The 16,160-nt window shown below is 47.7% G+C and overlaps 1 protein-coding gene across 8 annotated transcripts in view; it reads right to left on the reverse strand.

Annotated features, from left to right (window-relative positions):
* The window catches only part of LOC137431270 (uncharacterized), a 917,646-nt gene that overhangs the window by 175,920 nt on the left and 725,566 nt on the right, over window positions 1-16,160 (reverse strand). The window lies entirely within an intron of this gene.

Below are 16,160 nucleotides of genomic sequence, written 5' to 3' on the forward strand. Positions count from 1 at the left end.
GCAGGTTTGATAATATCCCAATACAACCGTCATTCAATCGTAATGTTTAATCGTTAAACGTTAATCGTGTTAATCGTTTTGTTGAAGTATCAATTGATGATTGGAATTGAGTGAATACAATTACGATTTTGAATTCGTAATTGTGTTCACCCAACCGTACGGAACTTCACATCAGGATTTAAATATTTGTTTATGTCACGAATGTTGTTAAAAGTTTATTTTTTATATTAATGTTATTTAATTTGTGATTGGAGTTGTGCTGTTTGGAATGAAAAAAGAGATATCGAGTTCAAGTGAATGACGAAATGCCGTGACGGTTTCTATTTTCCAAACGTGAATTCACGGATCGACGCGTGCAGATTCGCCATTGACTGGGTATGGAACACACGTACCTGTTTGTTTGCGAATGGGTACGTTTTTCATGGAAGTCCTTCACGAACTTGCTGTCCATGTCTGACGTGTGACTGAAGGTGCCACAGGAATTTATTAGTTTCATGCTTTAGCATTCGCCGTTTCTGTAATGTCTGTTTGCTTCTGGCCTCCCACCCGTGCATAGCGCGGGTTCCTCACTAGAAGAATAAATTCTTCCTTGTCACACAACCAACTTGTCCACCAAGTTTCAGCCGAATCGATCCAAAACTGAGATATCGTGCCGCAGTCGTGGCCAAAAATATTGGCACCCTTGCAGTTTTTTCAAATAACTCACAATTTTCTCAAAAAATAAGTTTAAATTGACAAAAGTACTTGGTCTCCACAATTCTTTATTTCACTGTTAATGTAACAGAACCTTTGTTTTTTATTCAGAACTTAATACATCCTTTTAAATCAGAAAATAAAAGGACATGGACTCATTGCTGGCCACTTCAGAACAGTCCAGCGTTTTGTCTTGAACCAATCCTGGGTGCATTTTTGAAGTGTGTTTGGGTCATTGTCCTGTGGCAAGACCCAAGACCTTTGACAGAGACCCTGGTTTCTGACACTGGGTTGAACATTGCGCTTCAAAACGCCTTGGTAATCACCTGATTTCATGATGCCATGCACACATTCAAGGCAACCAGTGACAGAGGCAGCACACCAACCCCAAAACATTACTGAACCTCCTGCATGTTTGATTGTAGAGAAGGTGTTCTTTTCTTTGAAGGCTTCGTTTTGTTTTCTGTAAACATAGAGATGATGTGCTTTACCAAAAAGCTCTAATTTGGTCTCATCTTTCCACAGGACATTATCACAGAAGGATTTTGGCTTGTTCAGGTCTATTTTTGAAAACTCCAGTCGGGCTTTTTTATGCCTCTCTTTCAGAAGTGGGGTCCTCCTGGGTCTCCTACCAAAGAACACCCTTTCATTGAGTTGGTGACGGATGGTGCGAGTTGAAACTGTCGTACCTTGTGTCTGAAGGTCAGCGAGAATCTGCTTGGCAGTTGATCGAGGTGCTTTCTCCACCATTCGAACAATCCTTCGCTGAAATCTTCGATTATTAACATTATTAACAATTAGTAACAAGTTTTCTCTTGCGGCCACGTCCAGGGAGGTTGGCTGCAGTGCCATGTGCCTTAAGCTTCCTGATGACATTGTGTACGGTCGACACAGGAACATCATAGTCTCTGGAGATGGAGTTGTGGCCTGGAGATTGTCTATGCTTGGCTACAATCTTGTGTCTGACCTCCTCAGACAATTCTCTGGTTTTCTTTCTTTTCTCCATGCTCATTGCAGTACACACAGTGACACAAAACAGAAGAATGACTCCTTTTTTTCTGTTCAAACTGGGTGAATGAGTGATTTTTTAAATATTGCAGGCACTTGCAACTCACCACAGGTGAGTTCAATTCCAAAGGAAAGGAGAATGAACTGCTTAAAATCTAATTATTTCTAACAACTTCTAAAAGGTGCTGATAATATTGTCCGGGCCATTTGAGGATTTCTGTGTGGAATAAAACAAAGATTTAGTAATTTTTCAGTTCTTTTTGTTTTGTTTCCATGACAAACCAAAGAAATACATACGTAGATACCAAAATATATTTTTTATTTCAACAATTTTCTGGAAGAAATGGTGTATTATTTCTGCACAATAATTGAATATTGTTATGTCAGTGGGGTAGTGGCATGTAGAGTCAGGTAGATTTGTGTCGGCAACATGCTCCGACTGTGGTGAAGAAGAAGAACCACCACCATGTAATAAGTAAAGGACCTGTTAAGCCTGGTTGTCAGATTAAGGTGCATCTTCGTCCCCATCATGAGGAATGGGGCATGTTAACGAGTTATAGGGATTATGTTAACTACTACCTTGTTGGTCAAACCTTTGTGATCTATGATCTATCCTTTGTCCTTTCTGGTACCGCACCATAGACACAAGTTAGAATTGCCATTAAACTATACTAAATAACAAAGGTGGGCGGTCCGCTTCGAAAGTCCGCTTATCCGCTTATCCGCTGCAGCGGACTAACGTTTTCGAAGCGGATAAGCGGATCGGAACAACCCCCGGAAACCGAAGCGGATAAGCGTAAGCGGACTACCGAAAAATTAAAGCGCATCGCGATTCGCCAAATCAGCTGTTAGCCTGAGCCGTTACTCTAGAATTGTGAATATTTATTTAAGTGAATAATAAGTGAAACCCTAACAACTCGGCTCTCGCCCAATCTCTTCCCGCTCGAGTTCCGTGATGCTTGGGTAACTCTATTTCTCAGGCATAACACGCCGCTCCCGAGCTCTGCCTCGGTCGAGCGCGTGTTCAGCTACGGGTCGGACATCCTCAGGCCTAAGAGGTCGGCCCTGGCTGCACCGAACTTCGAGGCCCTCGTCTTCATGAAGGGCAACCTCCAAATCCTCAAGAAGGCCCACGAGATGGAGGAGGAAGACGAGGACTAGTCAACAGACTGCTAGTCTGTTGACTAGTAGACTCTCTTGTCAAAGAAAGGACGGGCAAATTGATTTTTCTTTAATGTAACTTGCATATATTTAAATTATATTTAAATTAACTATAGAGTAGAGTAGAGTCGAGTGGAAAACTTTATTTCAATAAATTTTGAATAAATTTTATTTAAATAAAAATGTATATTTTTGATCTTAAAAGCTTTGTTTGTCTTTGTAGTAGTTAGAAATGGCTATTTAGGCTTAAAAAGCATTAAATTCCCTTTAGAAACGTCAAAAATCGCTTTAAAAACGTCGAAGCGCTTTTAAAAAATCGAATCGAAGCGGATAAGCGGATAAGCGGTAAGCGGACTAAGATTTTCGGCCGCTGAAGCGGATAAGCGAATCGGACTACACGGGCTGGCGGAGCGGATAAGCGGTAAGCGGACTTAAAATTTTCCGAATCGCGCCCACCTCTGCTAAATAACAATAAAAAGGCCAGCCGGAAGCCAGGCATCAAGCACTCGGGCTAACAATCCGGCCTGGCAGACACACATTGGTCGAGTAGGTCGAGCCACGCCAAGAAGGGCAGTGATTGATGTAGTTGACCAACAGGAAGGCCGGAGCACGAAGCAACTCGCTGATTGGCAAGGGTCGACCGATGACGTCAGAAGTGGGCTGCGTGTAAAATGGTGGAGAGCTGAGCATGCAGTGGTGGCCTGCGGGCATTGGTGGAGAGGCACAGATGACGTCACGAGACGGTCAATAAAATAACTCTCGGACCGACATTTTCTCTCTCTTGCCTTCCTTCTCTTCTCGTGCCTTTTGCCTCTCACACCTTCCTCTGCCTTCAACTATCTCCTCTTGGTTCCAAACTCTGGTGGAAGACAGTTGTGCAGGGACGTAGGGCTCCAGGAAGCGATCGGACCGACCGTGTTCAGAGGCGCCATTGGGAGACGTGCAGAGGGAGCAGGAAGAGCCGCGGCCCGAGAACTGCGGTTCTCCGTGCGTGAACAAGTGTACCAGCGCTGTAGCACGAAAGGGCGCAACGAGGCCTGGTTCCCACCAATGTGCACGCTTCACGCGCAACGTCGCCAGCGCCCCCGAACCCGTTCGCAGGCCCTGACTTGATCCGACCAGTGATCGGAGCTACGTGCACTAAATAACCCACATATTTATTTTCATTCATTCTTCCCTTCGTCTGTGTGGGGTTGACTCAGCCTGTCATCCTTCTGAGGTCGGCAAATTGAGTACCAGTTCACTGGTAATTCCCTGTGTGTCGCAAGAGGCGACTAACAGGGTTGGTGGCAGGAAGGGCATCTGGCCATAAAACATTGCTTCAAAAAGGGGACCACGGTGCCCAAAAAAGGCCAACCCCTGCTCTGCGGGGAAAAATGGCCTCTAAAGGTGGTTCTTCTTCCCTTCATCTGTGTGCAAGTCTGCTGTGGGGACGTCCCGTTTAGGAATTTAGTTTCACCGTGTTTTAATTTGTACTGGCATGTTCTTTTAATAAAGTCTGCTGTGTACCCCGGTACCCCGGTTTAGAATAGGTACACCATATCCCTGCGTGTCGTAAGAGGCGACTAAAGGGGTTGGTGTCAGGAAGGGTGTCCGGCCATAAAAACATTGCCTCAAAAAGAGAACCATGACAATTACGACTACATATGGGCAGGGTACAGCCCGAAGTACCCCGTGGGGGACCCCACTCCCTCTCGTCAAAACTCAAGGTGGGGAACCTGATTGAAGCAAGGGTGGAAATCATTCCATTTATGATGACGAAACGTCTGATGCCCGACGTGGAGATCGGTTTCTGAGGTTTGGGACATGGATTGTAGGGACAATGACAGGGAGATCAGGAGAAGTGGTAGAAGTATTGGTCAGAAGAAGAGTGGACATATGTTGTGTGCAGGAGACGAGATGGAAGTGGTGTGAGAATGGTGAAGGGTAGGCAGGGACAGAAATACAAGTTTGTGTGGCAAGGGTGCCCGGAGGGCGTGAATGGTGTTGGTGTCCTGTTTTCTGAGGAGTTTGTAGACTGTGATTGTGGTTGTGGAGTGTGGTGAGTGTGATTAGAGTGAGTGAAAGGTTGATGATGGTGAAAATGATGATTGGAAACCTCTTGGTGAACATCATCTCGGGATATGCTCCGCAGGTTGGTCGGAGCGATGAAGAGAAGGACAGGTTCTGGTGTGCTCTTGAGGAGCTGATGGAAAACGTGAAAGATGAGGAAGTTGTTGTGGTAGGAGGAGACCTAAATGGACATGTGGGAAGGAGTATGTGCGGTTTTGAGGGAGTTCATGGGGGTTACGGGTATGGTGTGAGAAATGGAGAAGGTGAAAGGATTTTGGAGTTTGCTGATGGAGCTGATTTGTTATACTCAGTTCCATAAAGAGGATAATAAGCCTGTTACATACACGTCAGGAGGGTCGACGACAACCGTTGACTACCTGCTGGTGCATAGGCGAGATAGGGGGCACCTCCGGGACACAGAGGTGATCCCGGGGGAGGAGGCTGTTTCACAGCACCACTTGGTTGTCTGCGCCATAAGGGTGAAAGGTGCGAGGAGAGCTCGGCAGGTGAAGTACCAACCGAGAATGAAGGTGTGGAGGTTGAAAGAGGTGACAGTGAGAGCCATTAAAAGGGATGCTGTGTAGTGAGTATGGCAGAGGATGATGTGGTTGAGCTTGAAAGTGATTGGATGTCAATGAAAGATAGTCTGTTGGGAGCCGTTGGTGAGGTATGTGGATGGACAAAAGGACCGAGGCACTCGGAAACATGGTGGTGGGATGATAAAGTTGGAAAGAAGATTGACGAGAAGAGGAAGAAGTTCAAGGAGTGGCAGAAGGCGAAGGGTATGGGGGCAGAAAAGGCAGAGCAGGAAAGTTATAAGGCAGCCAAGAAGGCTGCAAAGAAAGAGGCAGCAAAGGCACAGGAGGCATGGAGGAAAATGTTCGGAGAACGCTTGGATTTGGAAGAGGGTCAGAGAGCGATATTCAGGATTGCGAAGCAGATAGCGAAAGAGAGGTGTGATGTGATGGGGGTGAGTTGCTTAAATGATGAAGTGGGACAAATCGTTGTGGACCCAGATGGAATTAAAGGAAGATGGAAGAGATATATGAAAATACTGTTGAATGCAGAGAATGAATGGGATGGCAACATAGAGAGTAACCCAGTTATAGGACCGGCAGAGAAGATAACCGAGAAGGAAGTTGAGGAAGCGATAAAAGCAATGAAGAGTAGAAAAGCGGGAGCGCCGACGGGAGTTGTGGGAGATAAGTTGAAGGCAGCGGGAAATTGGGGTGTGAAGAGAATGACAGAGATCTGCAATCTGGTGGTGAAAGAAGGCCGCATTCCAGTGGATTGGGCACTGAGTACCCTCGTCCCTCTATACAAGGGGAAAGGTGACCCTCTGGACTGTGGCTCGTATCGAGCGATAAAGTTATTGGGGCATGGAATGAAGGTTTTGGAAAGGGTGTTGGAGAGGAGGATAAGGAAGAAAGTGAAGATTGACGAAATGCAGTTTGGATTTATGCCAGGAAGAGGAACGACAGACGTGCTTTTTATTGTGAGGCAGTTGCAGGAGAAGTATATGGAGAAGAGGAAGAAGTTGTTTCTTGGGTTTGTTGATCTGGAGAAAGCATTCGATAGGGTTCCACGTGAAGTAGTGACATGGGCATTGAGGAAGTAAGGAGTGGAGGAATGGTTGATCAGAGTAGTGATGGCAATGTACAAAAGAGTGCACACAGCTGTAAGGACGAAGGACGGGAACAGTGGTGAGTTTGAGGTGAAGGTGGTAGTGCATCAGGGGTCGGTACTAAGTCCACTACTATTTGTAGCTGTGATGGAGGTGCTGGCTCAGAACGTAAAGGAGGGTTTACCGTGGGAGTTGTTGTATGCAGATGATCTGGTGTTGATTGCAGAAAGTATGGATGGACTGAAGGAGAAGATGAACAAGTGGAAGGAATGTATGGAGACAAAAGGTCTGAAGGTGATTATTGGAAAAACGAAGGTGATGACAAGTGGTAAAGCATGTGGTGAGGTGGAAAGAACTGGGAAGTGGCCGTGTGCTGTGTGCAGGAAGGGTGTCGGAGTGAATTCCATTCAATGTACGAGGTGTGTTCAAAAAGTATCCGACCTTTGTTCATAAAAAATACTCGTATCCAGATACAACAAACTTAGACTAATCTCCTTCAAAGTAGTCCCCTTAGGCTCATAAAACTTTCTGGGTCGTACACACACTTCTCCCAACGGTTCTGCCACTGTCGGAAGCAGCGCTGGAACGCCTCTTATGGGATGGCGCGCAGCTGGTCCGTCGCATTCCGCATGATGTCTTCTCTGGACTGAAATCTGGTCCCTTTCAGGGGCATTTTCAGCTTGGAGAAAAGCCAGAAGTCACACGGAGCCATGTCGGGAGAGTAAGGAGCCTGACGAAGCACAGGTGTGTTGCGTTTGGCCAAGAAACTCTGTATCAAATGTGAAGAATGGGCGGGTGCGTTATCGTGATGGAGCTGCCAATTGCCCGCTGCCCACAGGTCCAGCCGTTTGCGTCGCACAGCGTCACGAAGGCGACGCAGAACCTCTTGGTAATACTCCTTGGTGATGGTTGTGCCGTGTGGTGCGTACTCGTGATGAACCACGCCACTGGAGTCGAAGAAGACGGTCAGCATGACTTTGACATTGCTGCGGACCTGCCTTGCTTTTTTTGGCCTCGGGGATGTTGGATGCTTCCATTGTGATGACTGCAACTTGGTTTCTGGGTCGTACCCATAAACCTAGGACTCATTGCCAGTGATTACTTTGTTGAGGAAGCTGGGATCGCTGTTCACAGTCTCCAGCATGTCCTGTGTGATCTCCAAACGGAGTTGCTTCTGCTCAATCATTAGCAGCTTTGGTACGAACTTCGCTGAGATTCTCCTGAAGCCCAAATCCTCCTTCATAATGGAATGAACGGATCCAATGCTGACGCCCACCTCGTCTGCAAGTTCTCTGATCGTGATTCGACGATCCTGCATCACCAGGGTCCTCAATTGGTCAATGACGATCTCATTTCGGGATGTTGAGGGCCTACCCGAACGTGCTTCACTCTCCACTGATGTGCGGCCATCTTTGAAGCGGTTGTACCACTCCTTTATCTGTGTGGTGCTCATTGCTTCGTCCCCGAAGGCCTGTTGAATCTTGCGGATCGTTTCCACTTGGGAATCGCCAAGCTTTACACAAAATTTGATGCAGTAGCGTTGTTCAAGTTTTTCCGTCATTTTGTCAAAAACGAAAATCCGACGGCGCTCACTTACACTTCCTCACTCATCGGCGGTCTGCCGTCGAATGACAGCTTCTGTAGGTGGGAAACAATTCACGCGTGCGCATTAGGATCGCCTACATACGTGCACCAATCAACGCCTCCCTAGCTTCATTTGTTTAAGCACGACAAATTAAGGTCGCATACTTTTTGAACACACCTCGTACAATGTGAGCTGAGTGGGTTCATCAAAAATGTAGTGGTTTGAGAGGGTCATTAACCAGTGTGGCAGCTACATTCAAGTGTAAGGTGTGCACACAGGTAGCTGCAGATGGAGGAAAGGTTGAGTTGGATCTTGGAGATGGCGTGAAGCTGGAAGGTGTGAAAACATTTTGTTACCTAGGAGACATGCTGAATGGAGAAGGTGGATCAGACTCGGCAATGGTTGTTCGAGTGAGATGTGCATGGAAGAAGTTTCGGGAAATGAGTGGCGTGCTGACGAGGAGGGGAGTGTCGTTGAAGCTAAAGGGAAAGGTGTATGCTGCATGTGTGAGAAGTGTTATGATTTATGTGAGTGAGACATGGGTTATGAACGTAGAGCAGCAACGAAAGCTGTAAAGGGTGGAAATGCGAATGGTTCGGTGGATGTGTGGAGTATCGTTGAGAGAGAGGAAGACAAATGATGAATTGCGAAAGATGATGGGAATCGAGCCTGTGATGGATGCTGTGAAGAGAAACAGGTTGAGATGGTTTGGTCATGTGTTCAGGAAGGATGAAAGTGACTGGTTGAGAAGAGTGATGGAAATGAATGTAGAAGGAAGTAGAGGACGGGGAAGACCGAGAAAGACTTGGCTAAAGATGGTCGAAGAAGAAATGCGGGCAAGGGGGTTAACAAGGGGAGATGCAGAAAAGGGCAAATGGAGACCATTGTCATGGGGACCGCAATATCCCTATAACCCCCGCTCTTGCAGGGAAAATGGCCGTAAAATGCCTGTTGTGTTGTTGTTGTATTTTCTTTCAATAAAGCCGGTGTTTTGGACATTTTAAATCCAGTTTCGTTTTGAGTTTATTTTCCGCTGGTGTGAGGACTGCGGTGGGATCGATGAAGGTAAGCTCTTCATCGTCCCCTTTCCCTTTCTTTCCCCACATGTATCAAGTCCGCAATTGAACTGAATGCTTCGGAGTAAAAGCTCGTTTGGCCTTCCGTGCCACCCTACGGTGTTCACCAAGGGTAGTCACATGACAATATGTACCGTCTGTGCCTTTTTGTAGGAGGGCCCCCTTGGTGTATTCGCACGAGATCAACTATCATTCAGACTTTGCAAGCCTGTGTACACTTGATTCCCCCCTCCCTTTAAATGGTTATAACCCTCAGCCCATTAGTCGACCCTCACTCCCAAGCCCACAGTATTCAGGACCCATGGAATTGGTGGCATAGGGTGGGATTGGGGTAGAGGTGTGTCTGCCACCTATGCAGGGAAAATCAGAAAATAGAATGAAGAAAACAAGTGAGAGTAAGGGAAAGAGGAGAACAAGGAAAGGAAGCTTGCACACACAAGTGCGAGGAGATTCAGAACAAGGTGAAAAGATGAAGAGTTTGGCAGCAGTGAGAGAGAGTTTCAATCTCATCAACCCAAGGCAACCGTCCCATCCCCAATTGCCTCATTACCCTTGCCAGAGGAGAGACTGTTTGTCTTTTTGACCGCACAGAATAAATGATTTTCTCTGCAACCGTTTGGCCTGGTTGACAGGAAATTTTCACCATAGGTGCATATCCACCTGAAGATTTTTTCATAATTATAATGTCATCGGTCACGTGGTATGGCCACCATCTTGGAAAAACCGAAAAACTTTGCACCTCTATACAGTATCTCTGAAAGCGCTGCATAGAAAAAATTGAGACATGGCTCATTGAAAAGAACTCTTCATGGGTCCGGTATGAAGAGGACGCAGGCGTCACATGCTCGCCGCTTCTTCGACCGGGCCACTGTCAGTTGCTTGGTTTTTTGGTGGTCGTGCAGATTTTTTGGCCATTGAGTCTGCCCTCTGCATAGTCCCGGCTCTGCTCCCTGCTTCGCCTGCCCGGCTCCTTCGCCTGCTCGCTGTTTCCTCGGGCACGCTCTCGTGGGTTGTGACCATCGCAGCGGTTTGGTGGCGGTTTCCCACCGTGATCTAGATTTTTAGCGGTGGCGGTTGATTTCCGCTGCATTTGCCGCTTTGCCGTGATCAACCTTGGCCTCGTGATCGTCTCTTTGCTCCTGCCTGCCCTCTGCTTGGTCCCGGCTCTGCTCCTGGCTTCACCTACCTGGCTCCTTCGTTTCCTCGGGCCCGCTCCCGTGGGTTGGGACTATTGTTTCACCTCCTCAACCTTGGCCTCGTCTCGTCTCTCCGCTCCTGCCTGACATGGTTCTGCGGGACTCCGCCGCAAGGCTCCTTCTGCTCAATACCCGCTCCACCCCATCATGCATCTCTGCCATCAAATCAAATGGACTCCTCCGACGACCCAGGTACATTCACCGTGGCTCCGGTCGTAAGTTTGTATATTTGCAATCAGGTCACTCCATCCCCGTCCTCTGGTCGGCTCAGCGCACTCTCACTCTTCGTCCCAGCGCACCTGGTCACAGCAACGCACACAATCGCACCTCCTGCCTAAGAACCCTGGCTAAATCACCTGAATTCATCCCTGCTGTTCAAAACAACATCAAGCTCACCCTGTTCAACACCCGGTCCCTCAACAACAAATGCCTCATCCTGAACGAATACATCCTGGATAACAAACTGGACTTTCTCTGTCTCACCGAAACCTGGCAACAACCTCTGGACTACTACACACTCAACCTCACCACACCCAATGGATATTCCTACGTCAATAAACCACGCTCGGGGGGCCGAGGTGGTGGAATTGCCGTTATCCACCGTCAAGACATCAGGACCAGCCTCATCCCCATCGCCTCATCCTCATCATTTGAACACCTGGCTTTTAAACTCTCTGGTCGCACGCAGTCAGTCATGGCTGTCGTCTACCGCCCTCCCAAACTGCACCCATCATTCCTGTCTGACTTCTCCTACTTTCTGACCCAGCTATGTTCCCTCTCCCCCTCAATCCTCCTCCTTGGTGATTTCAATATCCACATGGACTCCACTGACTCCACAATAACCACTGACTTCACTGATTTACTCACCTGCTTTAACCTCACTCAACATGTCGACTTTCCTACCCATATCCGTGGTCACATTTTGGACCTTGTCTGCTCCACTGGATTAAATTTGCACCATCTCTCTTGCTCCGACCTCACCCTCTCTGACCACTTAGCTATCACTATGACCATCAACATCCCCACCCCAACACCAAGACATTATCGCACTATCAACTTCCGTAAGCTAAACGCTCTTTCACCTACCTCATTCTCATACACCCTCTCTGAAAAAATGTCCACTTCTCCCTTCGTTGACCTCCACACCCCTTCCGACCTCACTGACTACTACAACCACACTCTCTCCTCCTGCCTTGACCAGCTTGCGCCTGTAAAAACCAAAACAGTTTCTTTCACCCATTCTGCTCCCTGGTTTACCCCTGAACTCCGCCTGATGAAAACTCGTGCTCGCCAACTAGAAAGACTCCGCAATAAAACAGGTCTCACAGTTCACTCCCAAGCCTACAAGGACCACCTACAACACTACAAAGATGCCCTCTCCCGCGCCCGCTCCGCCTACTACTCTCAAATTATCCACTCTGGCTCCGGAAACCCAAAAGCACTCTTCTCGACAATAAACAAACTCCTCCGCCCCCTGAACACCACCACCCAGTCATTCACAGTAGACAACTGCATCTCCTTCCTCTCTTTCTTCCAACGCAAAATTGACAACATCTACAACAGCTTGACCACCGCCGCACCCGCTCCCCCTCCAACCACCTGCCCCCCCCCTTGTCCTGCCATCCCCTGTCTCGGTTCTCCCCAATCTCCCCTACTGACCTCTCTGAACTCCTCATAGGAATGAAAACTGCCACCTGCACTCTTGACCCCATCCCCTCCAGCTTTGTCAAGGCCTCCCTCCCTGCTCTCTCTCCACTTATCATTGCAACAATAAACTCCTCCCTGTCTACAGGCATCGTCCCACCTTCCCTCAAAATTGCTGCTGTTACCCCCATTCTAAAAAAACCTGGTCTAAACCCTGACACCCTAAACAACTTCAGACCCATCTCCAACCTACCCTTTCTGTCAAAAGTTTTGGAATGCGCTGTAGCCACTCAACTCAAACATCACCTTTCTGCCAATAACCTGTATGAAACATTCCAATCCGGATTCCGCCCCAACCACAGTACTGAAACTGCTCTCCTCAAAATCACCAACGACCTTCTCCTCTCCTCTGACGCTGGCAACCTCAACATTCTCGTCCTCTTCGACCTCAGCGCTGCCTTTGACACCATCGATCACACCATCCTCCTCACCCGACTTGAATCCACCTTTAACGTTACCGGCACTGCCCTCTCTTGGATTAAATCATACCTCTCTGACAGACGCCAGTTCATCTCCATCAATAACTTCAAATCCCCCACTGCTCCCCTCCCCCAAGGTTCAGTTCTTGGCCCCCTCCTCTTCATCCTTTACCTGCCCCCCTCGGTCACTTAATCCGCCGTCATGGTCTCCAATTCCACTGCTTCGCCGATGACATCCAGCTTTTCATCTCCACCAAGTCCGTCTCCACCGACACCTACTCGATCCTGACAAACTGCATCACTGAAATAAAATCCTGGCTTCAAATCAACTTCCTCAAGCTTAACTATGATAAATCTGAAATAATCATCATTGGCCCAAAAACGCTCACAAAATCCACCCATAACTTTGCCCTCAACATCGACGGTATCCCAGTATCCACCTCCCCTCACATCCGGAATCTTGGCATCATCTTTGACCAAACCCTCTCCTTCGACAAATACACTAAACAGATCACAAAGTCAGTCTTCTTTCACCTGAAAAACATTGCCCGTCTCCGCTCATCCCTCTCCTCCACGGCTGCAGAAACCCTCATCCACGCCTTCATCACCTCCCGTCTGGACTACTGCAATAGCCTCCTCTATGGTTCACCCTCAAAAATCACCAATAAACTCCAATACATTCAGAACTCCGCTGCCCGTCTACTCACCCATTCCCGGACCCGTGACCACATCACCCCCGTCCTTTACAAGCTTCACTGGCTCCCCATCCCCCAGATAATCCAGTACAAAATCCTCCTCTTGACATACAAAGCCCTCCATAACCTGGCCCCATCCTACCTAGCTGACCTCCTCTCCAGACACACTCCCACCCGCAACCTCCGCTCTGCTGGTACCAACCTCCTGACCCCCTCCATCCGGACCAAATTCAGATCCTGGGGGGACAGGGCCTTCTCCATCACTGCTCCCACCCTCTGGAACTCACTACCTCACACCATCAGAGACTCCTCCTCACTCACCACATTCAAAACATCACTAAAGACCCACCTGTTCAACACTGCATTCAACATTCAACCCACAGAATTTAACCCCTGACTATCTCTCTTCTCCTTCTCCCTCCTTTTGCTTTAAGTATATCCCTTTTGATTCTTGTCTTTTTGCAATTGTTGTTTTCATGTATTGTTATGCATTATGTTTTCCACTCTGTCAAAGCGCCTTTGGGCTTCTTGAAAAGCGCTATACAAAATAAATGAATTATTATTATTATTATTATTATTTTTATTATGGGGAATAAAATATGCTAATGACGATGTCATCGGTGCCTCCATTATGACGTCATGATTCGACAAGCACAAATCTTCATCCAATCAAGATGAAATTTCTTGAGCGCCACCTGGGGATAAATTAGTGGAGAAAAAAAAAATGTCTGGTCACGTGGTTCGGCCGCCATCTTAGAAAAACCGAAAAAATTTGCACCTCTATATCTCCCAAAGTGCTGTATCGAAAAAATTTAGACATGGTTCATTGCAAAAAAACTCCATGTGGAGTAACATATTGTTATGAATTTTGGGGTTGGCATATATAGATTTAGGTCGATCTGTATAGGTATCATGCTTCGTCTGTCGTGGGTAGCGAGAACCACCTCAATGTAAGTAAGTCAGGGCCCTGTAGCCCGTATGTCGGAATAAGTGCGTATCTTCGTCTCCGCCACGAGGGGGCGGGGCATGTTAAGTAGTTGAAGGGAATATGCTAACTCCATTGTGTGTCGTTCCCTCTGTGAACATCTCGGTGACCCTTATGGCAATACATCCCATAGACATTAGATAGGCCCTTAGTGCACACATTAATTAAATCCCCCCCCTTTACAAGAACTGACCGGAAAGACAAGCAGGCAGCAGCCGCGTAGTGGTACACCATGGCTTTCACACATTGACCAGGCAGGCTGGGAGCCATGCCCAGGAGGACTCTTGATTGGCCAGGGGGAGGGGCGAGCAGGAAACATCACACCGATTGGCAGAGTAGGGCAGAGAGCTTCCCCGTGATTGGAGGGAAAAAGAAGGACTTGTGGTTGGCCACCGACCAATGGCATGGAGCAGGGCGCCAAGCGCTCGGTCAATGGGAGGGGACGGAGGAGATCAGAAGATTCGGGAAGGTGAGAAGCGACGCACTGGTTGGAGGGGAAGCGAGCTGATGTCAGAGGACCACCAGTAAAACAGCTCGCTCGCCGGCATTTTCTCTCTTCCCTTCTCTCATCTTCCCTTGGCCTTTTCGTTCCTGGTTCCTTCCTGCCCAGAGCTCTTCCCTTTGCCTCTTGCCATCCCTTGACTGTACCTTCGTGTTGGCTGCCTTCCCGCTTGGACCTCCCTTCTGCCCTTACTTTTCGTTCCCGGTTGGAGTTCGTTTGGAAAGACGTTGGAGCGCCGACGATTATCTTCCCCAGCGTTCACATGCTGATGGCGAGCGCACGAGCTGCAGCAGCCGGGAGACCATTGCACGCTAGCTCGCTTGGCGCGAGAGGCCTGGTGAACTGGGGGGGGGGGGGGGGGGGGCGGTGGAACGTCAGCAGACGGGACCGAGCGATTCGCGCTGACCAGAGCCGCGTCGGACGATGCCTGATCGACCCGACGCTACACTGCCAGACACAGATAAGACACACCACATTTCACAAACATGACGAGACATATATTTTATTCATCAACTCCCATTGTTTGAATCCGAAGTCTGTGAGTGGGGACATCCCAACTTCGGATTTAGTTTGATTATCGCGTTTCCCTGTCCCGATATTTATTTTGAACAAACCCTTTTATTATTTTCCCTTTCATTCAAAATCCTGTGTTCGTGTAAGTTTAATCACCTTGCAGGTTGAAGACGCTGGCGCGCGCGGGCCGTGAGGTAAGAGCTCTCGCCGATTCTTCTTCTTCCTTCTTTCCCCCGTGCTTGTATAGTCAAATCCGTCATTGAATAAACGCCTCCATTAAAGTTTGTTTGGCCATCCGCGATTCCTGGTCTTAACCGAGGGAAATCGCACGACAATATGTTAATGATGATGTCATTATGACGTCATAATTCGACGAGTACAAAACTTCATGCGATCAAGATGAAATTTCTTGAGCATCATCTCGGGATTAATTCGTGGAGAAAAAAAAAAGATGACGTCATCGGTCACATGGTTCGGACGCCATTTTTTTAAATAACAGAAATGCCTCAAAAACCACAGAAACACGTCCTTGCGAGGGTCTGCAATCTGATTGCTCTTTCTAGGGCAGTTTATTATGGTATCTGCTTCTTGCTGGGCTATTTTTCACATTCCATTTTCGGTGTCCTCAACCAATCCATTATTGTAAGCCAGGCTTATAGCATTAAAGAGGATGAGAGTGAAAGTTTGTCTTGTGTGTCTCATAAAGGTCCCTTCGTGAGTTAATCCCTCGTTGAGATATATATTCTGTAAATCTATACATAATGGACGGAAAGCATGCTGTGTGTATGTTTCATTTACACCTGTGAGAGGATTTGACCTCGGAAGCTTAAACTTTGAGGGACGAAATGAGGGCACCTTTAAGTTGTGCCTGTGCAAGTTTTGTTTGATTCCATCAAGTTTTGAATTTTTTTGGCCATCTTCGCAATTTCGTCCTTTGCGGGAGGGGT

The sequence above is a fragment of the Myxine glutinosa genome, chromosome 7 (assembly GCF_964187855.1).
Source record: "Myxine glutinosa chromosome 7, kmMyxGlut1.1, whole genome shotgun sequence".
NCBI lineage: Eukaryota > Metazoa > Chordata > Myxini > Myxiniformes > Myxinidae > Myxine > Myxine glutinosa.